This window comes from Haliotis rubra, unplaced genomic scaffold (genome assembly GCF_003918875.1).
Source record: "Haliotis rubra isolate DU_JTF1 unplaced genomic scaffold, ASM391887v1 Scf197, whole genome shotgun sequence".
Lineage (NCBI taxonomy): Eukaryota > Metazoa > Mollusca > Gastropoda > Lepetellida > Haliotidae > Haliotis > Haliotis rubra.
In genome coordinates, this window is record NW_025765969.1 from 1080672 (window position 1) to 1094873 (window position 14202).

Genomic DNA, 14202 nt, shown 5'->3' on the forward strand with positions numbered 1-14202 from the left:
AAATGTCAAAATTTCAGGCTTTTTCAATACCCTGTGAACCCTGAAACATATATCATGGGTTCCAATCAAGGTCTACTCCTATTCTGTGTCTAGGTTCAACAGCCCTGTGCCGTGCCTGTGGGTATCACCACATTGAAGACCAGCATGACTTTAGGCTCCCACAGCAAGCTGACATGCCTAGATGTAGCTGGAGTACTGGTCAAAGCAGCATCAAACCCAACTCACTCACTTGGTCATAACATACATGAATGAGTTTGTTGGTATAACACTACCAGGACAGTACTCGAGATCATTAGAACCCACAACTGAAGATATCTGGCAAAGGGAGGCAACTCTCCATCCAGCGTACTGTTGTAGAAAGCGATCTTAGCAATAAGGTGACTGTAACTCCCATACCTTAACATAGCCCTAAGTTAGTCTTAGGGCTATGGTGACTGTAACTGCCATACCTTAACATAGACTTAAGTTAGTCTTAGCACTAAGGTGACTGTAACTCCCATACCTTAACATAGACTTAAGTTAGTCTTAGGGCTAAGGTTGTCTGGTACAACGACACCCTGGTCGCCATCGCATACACGCTAAGTAATACTGTCAAATACTCACATACTAAACACTATTCCAAGTGTAATCACTGTTTCACAATACTGTCACCAACAAATAGTACAAAGGCTCTGTAGCTCACCTCAATGTTTATGTATATTAAAGAAAGATGAAAAGGTCACAAACAACAAGTTCTCAATGTTAAATCAGCTTCGCCTTTTTGTTACTATCTGGAAAATCACTATTGGCAACATCTGTGAAAAAATCTTCATCCTTTGTGCTTTGAGTGACAGTGCCTGAGTAAACCGAACTAGCTGCTTTCACGGGGTTTTCGTGTCATCCTGTCAGTTTGGCTGTGCTGTTCCTGTCCAATTAAAATTTCGGAGCCTATTCAAAGTTTCACATAACAGTCCAACAATGGTTAAGTTTACATAGCCACCGAGCAGGCCTTCTTTTGGATCCAGAGCCTATTCCATACTTGTACTGCTTCTCACACACACAAGCGTGGTTTATTTTTTCAATTAATATTTCAGAGTCGATAAGACTATCAGGGTTCGGATGGTCCAGTCGTCTTCTGTGCTGCAATCCACTATGCACAGAGCTGCATCCTGGATAACCTGAGTTTCGAATCCCAGTTGGCGCTGATCATGTTTCCAGATTCGCAGCACCATGTGAATGCTTGTGGGTTTCACTAACGAGGCTAATGTCTTAACTGCATCACTTCAGGCTTCCCTCCAACACTAAGCTGACATGCTGTGATGCAACTGGAATACTGTTCGAAGAGGTGTTCCCAAATCACTCACTCAAAAGACAATTATTTGACAAAAATTACACAATCAATAAAAAAAGTTTAGAAGATCAGAGTACAACCCCAAAGATAGGGCTTTAAGTTTGTACTGTTTTGTTTTAAGGCTGCTATGACATTCCAAATCTACAGTATTTTTAAGTAATTTTATTCTGAATTAAAAAAACAAAATCCAGTTTAGGACAAAAATGATTTTCCCCCACCATTTCCCTAAAAGCTGAGATTATTTGAGTGAGTGAGTTTTATGCTGCTTTTGAGCAATATTCCAGTCACACATGGCTTGAAAGTGGGGACTAAACCCGGCCCAAAGTGATCAGACCCTGCTACCACCAAGCCATATTCAAATGTCAACATGGTGAAGGACTAAACAAGTTGTTGGGGTCCTGTCAAGGGTGCCAGGTTAAATGGTGCCATGTTTACTGGCCACTGTCCGGCCTGTTTTACATAACAGTCCGACAATGTTCAAGTTGACATAGCCACCGAGCAGGCCTTCTTGTGGATCCGGAGCCCTGTTCTATACTTATACTGCTTCCCACACACACAAGCGTGGATTATTTTGTCATGTTCGGCTTTCCTGTGGTTCAGTCGAGCTGTGGTGTCTGCAAATGTCCGCCCGCAGATGTGACACGGGTAGTTCTTCCTGTACAGCTGACTGGTGGAACACAGGTCATGGAAGGCGGCAGTGTCTGGCTGGATGTACGGCGAGCCCGTGCCGCCGTGCCACGTGGGAAGGATCTCTTCAAGCACGGTCTGGGAGTGCAGAGTACCGGAAGTCATCCCTGAAACAACAGAGTGAAGAATTTGATGAACATGGTTCAACATTCAGATTGTTAATTTGCAAAAACAATATGTTGTTGATGTAATGTAAGTCTGCTAATCAGGCAGTATATGTAAAAAAAAAAAGGGGGGGAAAGAGAGTAAGAGAGGAACATGTTTTATTTTTATTATTATAGGATATTTATATAGGGTGATTGAGTGAGTTTAGTTTTATGCCGCACTCAGCAATATTCCAGCTATAAGGCGGCGGTCTGTAAATAATCAAGTCTGGACCAGACAATCCAGTGATCAACATCATGAACATCGATCTGCGAAATTGTATTTATATAGGGCAACAGATGTCTTTCTTCTTGCATTCTTTTTATCCAACTCAACTCTCAATGGGGAATATTCAATTCATGCAGCCTGCTAACCTCATCCTCACAAGGTACCCATTTGCAGCTGGGTGAACTAGGACACATGGTCACAGTATTTTGTCAATGATGGATTGACAACTGCTTTATTGCAGTAGATGGCGACATTTTGGTGTAGATGCTAACACTCCCTTGATAATGGTTTTAGCATGTACACTGAAACATAGCATCTATTGCAATAAAGAAATAGTCTATCCATAAAAATTGTTCCTTTTCATCATACAGGCTTCTGCACGCCACAAAGAAAATATATGCATATGGTGTTTGTTGTTGAAGATCACAATCATCATTTTAGAAGATCACAACCATCATTTTAGAAGATCACAATTATCATTTTAAAGCAAAACAACGGGTCCTGTATACAGTCAACGATATTTCTTCATCATGTTAAGTGTTGAGTTTTCATGTATAATATACTGAACCGCAAAAGAAACGCAAGTTACTATTTTCAAAACATACGTTCCAAATGCATTCCTTTTAGGACAACAAAGTATACCATTATAGAACCAAGCATTCGAAGATGGTTTTGCCGTTGTTGCCGCTGATTCTTGACCATATCGCCCAAACGCAATCATTTTCATGTTTTTCGTGTTTTTTGCATGAAGTTTTTGTGTTTCACACAAAAATGCATGCATTTCACTCCAGTTTGAAGCTTTATAAGGCAGGTCATTCAAAAAACACCATAGAATACAAAATTGACTGTGACAACGCGGAGAAAACATGCCACGTCTAACTGAACAGCAACGATGAATCGCCGTTGGAATGTTGCAGACCGGATCCACACCAACTAAAGTGGCCAGGCACTTCAGATGTCGCGTGACAACAATCACAAGACTATCCGCAAGGTATCGATCAAACCGTAATGTTCCAGACCTACCCACGTTAGGGACGTCCCAGGGTAACAACGCCAGCGCAAGATCGCCAAGCATCCGGGTTACTCATCTGCGTAACCGACAGCAACGAAGCAACACAGACAGCTGCAACCATTCAAGGGCCACAGCGTCACATCTCTGCAGACACTGTTAGGCCGTCGCCTGAGGGCAGCAGGGATCAGATGTCGCCGTCCTTACACGCCGGACCGATTGAGACGCAACGCCACCGCCAAAAATCGTGCTAGTGGGCTTAACAACACCAGCGTTGGCGACGTCAACAATGGCAACAAGTGTTGTTTTCTGATGAGTCCAGATTCAACTTGTCCCACCGATGGCCGACACGTGTATGGAGACGGCGTAATGAACGTTACGCCAACTGTTGTGTTGTGGAAGCTAACCGCTGGGGAGGTGGAAGACTCATGGTATGGGGTGGCTTCAGCTACCACCACAGAACACGCTTTACGTGTTTCGGGCCAACGCATGTGACTGCTGTAGTCTACAGAGACCAGGTCTTTCAACACCACGTTGTACCGCTCTTCCAGGCCCAACCTCAGCTCCAGACGTTCCAGCAGGACAATGCTCGTTCTCACACTGCACGGGTCTCTATGGACTTCCTCTGAGGGAACAACATTGCTGTACTGCCCTGGCCCTCTCTGTCCCCGGATATGGCACCAATCGAGCATGTGTGGGATGAAATTGGTAGACGGATAAAGACAGCTGCTCAACCTCAAAACCATAGAGATTTGGAAGCCATATTGGTCAGGGAATGGAATCAAATTCCCCAAGCCTTCTTTCAGACACTTGTTGACTCGATGAGACGTCGTTGTGCTGCCTGCATTGCAGCCAATGGTGGTCACACGCAGCTTACTGATTGACACACTGTTTCGGTGACATTTTTGGTGTGTGAGGGTGGAGGACAACATATGCTTTAATATCTTGTTTTAGGCTGTAATTCTGATCTGTATAATTTCCATTCCACCTTTTCAATGTCACCAGAAATGGGACATTTGCCCTGATAAAAAAAGCACGAGGCTTGAAAGTTGTTGGAACTCAGTTTTTGTGTTTAATATCATGTTTTATGTGAGCTATTATTCTAATCCATATAATTTCTGATCCATTTTTTCAACATCACCAGAAATATCAAAACTGTATAGCCCTGCTTGAATATGCACAACCAGGTGTGGAACTTCATCAAAGGGTTGTTACTTCATCATTTGTTCGTGGGTTACTGGCACGTTCAGCAAGATTCCAGCAATGTGACATAAGGCCATAACAATTTTATTTCTTGTTGTATGGATCTGCCTGTCGTATTTTTCAAGAATAATAAAAAATAATAATAATAATTTTCCCCGCTCAAAAAATAAAATCCTAATGTTTTTATTGGCCAAAAAAGTAACCATACAAGAAATTTTGTCTTTAGATTGTTGTTTGCCCCATATACACTTCATAAATTGCCTAAAGTAACATACTTTGAATATTTAGAAGGAATATTAGTTTGACTGGTGATTATATTTTTATTTTCTTTCCCTCCTGCCTTTAGGTTTTCTGAGGACAAAAATCCGTAAAACAAGGAATAAAATTGGTCTGGCCTAAATAAACTCTACAAATGGTCTTCATGCCTTGTACACATTGGAAGACTCAAACCTGGATTTTTCGTGTGATGAACAAACGCCTTAACAATTCAGCTACCCCAATACCTCATTGTTTTCTTGAAATCTTGTCTATTTGTAAGTTATTTCTACTTTCAGCTGTTGCATGTACAATAAACTATGTGTATAACGACCTGATGGACATAACCTGGTCTCTTGCTGTATTTTTGTCAAACATATGTAAAACAAAGTATGGTTTTAACATACTAAACTTTGTGGTCCTTTTGAGTTCATTATTGTGAAACAGTGATTGATGTATGTATTATTCTGATTATCTGGACATTGGCAGTCTTCAAAGAGGTCTTGGTCTGAGCACATGCAGCCTGCTTGATCATATCACATGATGGTATCCTTGAATAATCACAGACATCTGACACCAAGAGCTTGTCCTCTAAATAAATCAACATTTCATTTTCTTGGATCTTCAAAGAAGTAAACCAATCTATCAACAGATATAAATGATGTCAACTCCATTGTCTAATTTCAACCCTAAGGGGCCAAAATAGACCACGGTTATGAAATACACAATGCCATTTAAAAAGTGGTCAAATGTAACGTATGTTATATTTGCGATTACACTTTTTTTTAGTAAAGTACAGATTCTAGTACTTTTTGGGTTGAGTCCCATCCGGGATTCGAACCCACACCCTCAGAGTCAGGCACCTAATCGCCAGCACACAAAGTCAGACGCCTAGACCGCTCAGCCACCGCGGCTTCCACAACACAACTCTCTGTGGTCCACTCAAGATTAATTACCCAGTTCAATACTGAAGCAGCCTCATACAGATTGATGACTTCCACACTGGAGACTGTTATCCACACAAGAAGCCCCTGTAACCATCTTAGCTAGATCACAACAACTGTATTGTTTTCATTGTTTGCACAATAGTCCACTGCAGTGTGACGTAACAACAATGGATAGTTTGAAACAATCAAAGATGACATCATCAATTGTTCGTGACATCATAGCCCATGTACTGTGACAGCGCAACAACAATAGATTGGCTGGTCTGATGTCGGTGTGACCTATAACCCACTGTTTTCTGAGTCAATATCAGAATATGCAGGAATGTTTGTCCGGATTACATAGCCTTTTCCATTGTTTATTAAATTCCAAAAATGCTGTCTCATTATATTTTTAGGGACACATTCTACACATGTAATATAGTTTTCAAATAATATTTACTCAATTTTAATTTTTATAGGCCATATCATCAAGGTAAAATGCACATTTGGGCCTGTCCGAGGTTGACCCCTTTGCTTATACTCATTGCCCCAAATCAACATATTGCATAAAAAAATTCATTAAATTGTGCAATTGCCCTATAAATTCCTAAACTTTGTTTTGAAATACTAAACTTGTTCAAAAGTATTCGATACATCATGAAAATAAACATATTTGTTCATGGCCTTAAGAAACATGTCCTTCCTATAACAAATTAGTAAATTTCAAAATAACAACTGGTCCCTCCAAGGCTTCTTCACAACTTCCTGTCCTGCTTATGGAACACTTCCTGTTTATTCAAGTGCCATGTGGTGAATGTAGTTGAACTTGAACAGTTCGCCAGAACTATATTTTCTCAGGAAGGAAAGACTTTGGTGGAAATTAACCTGCTCACAAACTGAGAAAAATGGATCATCTGCCCCTCATGATCCAATGTTGCAAGTTCAATTCAAGGCTTCAAAAATTCATAAGTAACTGATAATCTGTAATTCCCCAAAGGTCACTCTGTAATTAACAAACATGCCTCCGGGCTGATGATGACGAACATCCTGACAGCAACCTCTAAGTCAGGATGTCAAATGGATTCTGCTGCTATCATCAACCTATTGTCCATGTTACTTGACAAATCAAACATTTTCCAAGATACTGAAGGTAATTCATCATTCGACCATGCACACATTCAGTTGAACGTTTTTAATGCCTCCAAATTCAAATAAACTCCCTTCAAGTCCTGACTGCCTGAGCTGTCTGTCCTGCTTCTGATTCCAGTGGCCTTCTCATGCTACTCTTCCCCACAAAGGCCAACTAATTGGGTCCTAAGTGTACATCACCATAGTACCTTACTACTAAGGCACTGATATTTGTTGACGCCTTGATAGTGGTTAAGACTGACTGACTGACTGAGTTTGGTTTTACACCGCTTTTAGCAATATTCCAGCAATATCCCGTCGGGGGACACCAGAAATGGGCTTCACACATTGTGCCCATGATAGTGGTTAAGAATTTAAGCATCCTTATAACTTCAGTGAATGAATGTACAGCTTGTGCAGCTTGACCTGAGCAAGTGAATACTAAAGTACTGTCGGAAATGCTAGAAAAGTTCTTTTTAGCCTTAATATCTTTAGAAAGGTGATAAATGTACTATGTTGTCAATATATCAACTCACCTATAGTGTACCTAATTTTTATTTCAATCGATTTAACATTCCCATCCATTTAAAGGGCAGTTTAAAGGAGAGAATTTGGTACCAAAACAACAACTTAAGATATTTTCAGAGTTCAACAACAGAAATCTGAAATAGTCTTTACATTTATGCTAATAATACAGGTGGTGTAAAAATATGAATTAACGTTTTTCTTAAACAAATAAATGTTGAATGTTTGTGTTACTTTACTTAATTATCGTTTCTTTATTGAAGAAATATTAATATAAATGTTAAGTCTTGATAAATAAGTTTCCCGTCATGTATGCACATCTTTATCACAGCGTCCACTATGGCCAACTATTTGCAGTCGATTGTTGCAAAGGTTTATAAGTTTTTTTGTGCTTGAAAAAGACAGAGGTAAACCTTTCATTAGTTTAGAAAGGGTTTATTACAGAACTTGTAGAGCTGTTGGTATGTCTTACCAACAAGTTTACAATATTGTAAACAAATCAGACAAGACAGGGACTGTTTCAAAAGCAAAACCGGGACGTACAACCATCCTTGACAACTTTGACAAGGGAGTACTTAGACGGACGGTCTACAAACTTTTTGAGAAGAAGAATATATATATTCTAAAGAAGCTACACCAGTGACTTCGTTAAATCTTTGGCCCTGTTCACAACTAGATTAAACTGACAGAATTACATCCATATTTTTGCAATGAAATATACTGTTGACATGCAAAACATTTATTAAAACGTTGCACATTTCTACAATCAATCGATAAGATAACACAAGTGATAGGATTCTTTCCAATGTACAGTAATTCGTATGTTTATTTCAAAACAAACACACATACACAAATGATCCCTTACATAACCAATACGTACACTATACGTACACATATTGAACATTTTGCAGAAAACATCTATTGAGATGACCCCTCGCCCGAGCATGTGCTCAGGTGTCAATTTCACCTGTCGATACCGTGCATGCTGATGACGTAACACAGGCAGTTAATGTTTGTATCAAATAACGTCCCACTACCCCTTATTTTTCTAAGTTTTTGGTATTTTCATCAGTAAAAACACATTTTAGGGCATGTCTCAAAATTTATTCCCTCGGTCTACATTAGGTAGGTGTTTCTTAAAGTGATATTTGTTATTTAAGTAACTGTAATACCTCTGAATTTTAAATATAAGTCAAAAAGCATTTTTCTAGCATTTCCGACAGTACTTTAATGTATTGCGTGACCGTGTCACAACTGGTTGGGTCTATTATTGTGAAGGGGTGCATCTTTGTCAGTTGATTGTCAATATGTCCGAACAGCCGAGACAAGGTCGCCGTTTGACATCACAGTGTCGAGAAATCGTCATCCTAACTTTCTTTAACAAAGAAGCTACAGATGGTTTAATGTTTCCGATTCGGGCTTTTAGGCAGCCAGCAGCAGCAGCAACTGGTGTTTCCAGTAGCAACCATAGGCCGAATAGAAAAAGAAACGAAAAAGCTCCCCTATTTAATGAAGTTAACTTCGACCTGCCGTTTGTACCATTTGACCTCCTGGGTCATGCATATGTAGAGTAGCTCAGGTCAAGCTGAACAAGCTGTAAGATTGTGACACATTTCCTGTAGCCTGACTGACCAGGATAAGTTTTACCAGTACCTCAGCTAACCTTTGATAACATCAGATGAAATGTTGTGGAACCTGACCAACCAAGATAACCTTTGACAAACTCAGCTTCTAAAATATTGTTCTGGAGCATCACGAACCTAGATAACCTTTGTCTGAAGTGTCAGATGAATATCAGCTTTTATACAAACCCATTACCAGCTGTAATCCTTCAGTTTCTGAAATTATCACTGTGCAGCCTCAGCGGCCAAAACAAATTTTCTGAAATGTCGCTCTAAGAGACCCTTTCCATAGATGCCAGAAGAATATAAATTTATACACATATCCATTATCAGTGGTAATGCCTCAGATTCTGAAATGTCACTCAGGAGCCTCAACAACCAAGACAATTTGCCCCAGATGCTAGAAGAATATAAATTTGTACACAAATCTATTACCAAGTGAATGCCTCAGTTTCTGAATGACTGGAAGGTGATGCAAGTCTTCTGATGTCTGGGAAGGTCTCCTGGGTACTTGTATATCTTCCCACAAACACAGGCGTGTGTCACGTGCTCATGCTCCGCCTTCCTGTGCCTCCTCAGCCTCCACGCGTCGGGAAACGTCTTCCCGCAGTCGCTGCAACTGTAGGAACCTTGCTGCAGCATGTTGTCGGCAATGTCGCACACAAATCTAACGAATGGAAGTTCCGAACCCGATTGTCTCAAACTGGCAGTAGGGTTTGCTGGTTTGGATGCAAATGAACCTCTAGGTATTGGGTAAATGTTTCTCCCAAAGACATGAGAAGGGTTGTTGAAAGTCCCATAAGCATCTTCACCTCTGGCACCTGCAATTAACAATAGACTCACTGTAAACAAATATTCTTTTCCTTCAAGAACAGAATTATGTCCTTCTGTTAAGAAGAGATGTAAATAGAAGATTCATTTGACATTGCACTCATTTAAAGTTAGATTAGAAAGACTATTTTTTCAGGCAGATATCTTCAAATCCAAAACGAGGTCACACAACCCTTTTGTGTTCAAATTAAATGTCTCAGGTTTGGGGCAAACCGCCTAATTGCTAAAACAATTTTTTTGCATGATTCCTTTGTTTCAGACAGACCTATCCTGTGAACAGCAAAGCTGATTTAACAAACGTTAGAGAGTTAATGAGATAAAACATCACAAACACTTCAATATTCATTAGAAATCCCTCTTAAATGCAAACTTGAAAATTTTATTTTACTGTATCAAGATGGAATCACTATCAAATAGTGATGACACCAAGTGTTCACAAAAAGGAGAAGGAATACCAACCCACTGGTGGTATGCATCACAAACACATGCAAAGGCACCTAAGTTAATTGTTCTGACCATAAGAAGATATGGTTTGTTTGCACAATGCAGGATTCAGCGTCATTCAGACTTGCCCTTTGTTCTCACAACTGTCATACCATCATATTAATAAAGTAATGTCACCTATTTCAATCAATTCCTAAAAAGAATCTAAATTGAATGTTGTAATGTTACAACCAAGGGAGATAACTGCGTACTCCATAGGCATACCACTAGGAATAGCTATGACTTAGTTAAAATTTCATTTCCCTTTCTGTATGTCTCAGTGGTACGACCGGATAAAGGCAACATAATTCAGAGGGAATGGTTACAACATAATTTAAATGTTTTTGGAACAGCCTTACACTTTTAGCAGATGGGCAGATCTGTCAAATTGCAAAGTTTATCAATCAGCCAGCTAAATCATATTTAAATAAGCACCAGCTGTTTCCACAGAAGTCAATTAAAAGCAATAAACAAGTCAATGTACTACAAAGTCTAATGTGATCTGAATGTTTCAGAAGGCAACTGACCGCCTCCGTTGTGTAGTGGTTAGAAGCATCCGCCCGAGAGCGGAAGGTCGCGGGTTCGATCCCCGACCGCGTCATACCAAAAGACGTTAAAATATGGTACTTGTTGGTCCCTGCCTGGCGCTTGGCATTAATGGGTACAACAAGGACTGGTCGGCTCGGAGTCAGTATAATGTGTCTGAGTGGGATATTCATGCTTCACTGTGGCATGGTATCTCAGTGGGCTAGCACTATAAAACCAGCTTAAGTCTGGGCTAGTACAAGCAGCCGCACATACACATACACATACACATACACACGCATGCACGTCGTCATATGAGCGAAATATTCTCAAGCACGACGTTAAACCCAATTCCACCACCACCACCAGAAGGCAACTTCAACTTGTCTTGACGACAAGTACTGTATGGAAACTGTAATACATACATTGTTTTGCTCTGGAGCCTCAACCTGGTAGGTGTCGTGAGTGAGTGAGTGAGTTAGTATTAATGCTCCTTTGGACAGTATTCCAGTTATATAATTGTCAGCTTCATGTTGGTTAGTTGGTTGGTTGGTTGTTTAACGCCACACTCAGCAATATTCCAGCTACATGGCGGTGGTCTGTAAATAATCGAGTCTTTACCAGACAATCCAGTGATCAACAGCATGAGCATCAATCAAAGCTAATGGGATACGATGGCATGTGTCAACCAAGTCAGCGAGCCTGACCACCCGATTCCGTAAGTCACCTCTTACGACAAGCATGGGTTACTGAAGACCAATTCTAGCCCTGATCTTCACGGGTATCATATGACAGGAGACCCACTGTGCAATGTTAGGCAGCAAACACTTACTTTTTTAATTTAAATTGTGTGAGTGAAGGGTTCTAACACTGGAGCTGGATATGCTTACTCTTTTCATCAATGATTTTCAGGATCAATTCAAATAACTCTCAACACATTCCAATTTTTACACCAGCTGAATCTATTTCAGCAGATAAATGCAATGTTCTATGAGGGTGTGTTTTTGTTAATTATAATGTCACATTAATTAACTTTTGGTTGTTGTGGGTCACAAAAGTTTGAAGCTCTGAATGTGGATTTGAACTCGCATCTTGAACTTAAGCAGTGTAATTTCACCTATTAAGAGTAAGCCGAGGAGTTACCTCCCTTTGTTTTGCTTCTGGTGGAAGATGGTAGGATTCCAGTAATTTCGAGGTAGTGGTGGAATGGCATAGTTTTTCTAGAATTCTCTAGAACTGTATAATAGGTATATAAGGGATGGTTGCAGAGATGTATGGGGGGATGACTTTGGATTTACGCTCATCTGTCTGCTAACATCAACGTTTCAAGACCAACCACTGAAGAGGCCTCGACAACATTGAACTTTCAACAGCTGTCAACTTTGATCAGTATATCTACAAGGACAAAGACTTTGGTAACTATAGACATGTAGTTATTTTTTTCTTAATATTTGTGACCCAGTCATATTGCATTAGAAATCTGCTCTGTCATTCATTGTAACCATGTTTATCTTTTATTCAATATGTATATAATTGAATATTATAGACTTGTCTGTGTTCTATTTTGCTGGTTTAAAGGGGACTCACATGCCTTTTATCTCAGTAATTTCAAAATTGTAACAAATGCAACTTCTTTCTCCGGAGACAAGTACTCTTGGGAAAAACAGAATCTGTTTCACATATAATTAATCAGATATTTGAGACCGATTATTCCCTGTTCACAGTTCACACACATCAACTTTACCTTGAGAAACTGTATGATAATTCCCTCCAAGTTGTAGCGATCAGAACAAACTTCCATCGCACCACCTGAACACAATTAGACACAAACACATGGAGTTCTTTTGAACAAGGCAGCACTCCTTTCAAAGATAACTTCTCTTGGGCAAAATGTCACCGTCGAGTCAGAAGCAGGTAGACTTCCTGTCTACAAAGCGTATCATGATGATTTGCCATCATTGCAATATCAGAATATATCCTATGTGAAAACCCCAAAAGAAATTCCAAATCGGCAGCATTCTTTATAAATCATTTTTGTTATGAAGTTGAACCATGAACAAAAGATTGTTTGTTTCAGTTCAGAGAATCCTAACATCATCCTGATATCATGAAGTGATGAGATCAAGAAAACAAGGAATACATAAAAAATCTCAGTTCAAATTATCATAAAATGTTAAAATCATCAATTTCAGTTCTTAGTATGCAGCTTAAAGTTTTGATTGTCTGTAAGCATCTCCATTTGTGATGAATTTCACGTCACAGACAAAGTATATATTGAGCAGTTCTTCTGGTGCTTCAGCAAATCCCCCTTGTACTTATACAGTCTTCCACAAACACAGGGATGGGTGATGTTCTCATGAGCCGCCTGCTTGTGTCTCCTCACCCTCCAGTTGTCAGGAAACTCTCTCCCACAGACATCACAAAAACAACACTTGGACTTGGATACCTCAGAAGTCCTGAAACTAAATCCAGAAGGACCTTCAGAAGAACCTCCAGAAGGACCTCCAGAACCATGCTCATCTCCTGATCTGGACCACTGATGATGGGACACTGGGTGTCCTGCTGTCCCATAGGTGGAGACAGGCTGTCCAGTCAGTCCTTCTGTGGACATGGCTCTGTTGATGAACATCTGGAAGGAAGGGTAAGGAGATGATCCCAAGTTGATGCCTGTTCCAGATGCGAGATTCAAATGTCTGCTGCTGCCACAAGTCGAACCTGTGGGCAGGAGATGAACTCTATCATCTGAAAACAACAAGAGTCAATAACTAGAACCGTCAACTGATGACTCGGTATCACCAACAGACTTGAAATTGTGCAGTTACTTCAAACATGTTTTTTTCTAATTTTTACAGGTTTTACAGGTATCTCTGCACCACAATGTTGCTGTTTCATGTTTGTTCATACAATCCTTAAAAGTACCTTCATATTAATTCACAAAACATGTATGCATTTGATATGTCTTTTCAAAATACGAACACAATCACAACACTGATCGATATTTCATGCTTGAACAATTTAAATAATTTCAGGAAACGTGCTATGACCTGATAAATCTTGCAGACTCTGTAGATAAGTACATGGAAGTCAAATTTTGAACACAATGTCCTTGAAAGATCATCAAAACTTTGATAACTTCAGCCATGAGAACGATTATTGGTCAATCTCTCAGGGAACTTAGCATCAGCCAGACTTGTACTGTAAACAGATACATCCTTCTTTGATAACATAGTCTTGAGGTAGTTACTACTACAACAAATGGAGCTCAAACTCTGGGACCAAACCTCTCACCAATACGGTTTAATTCTT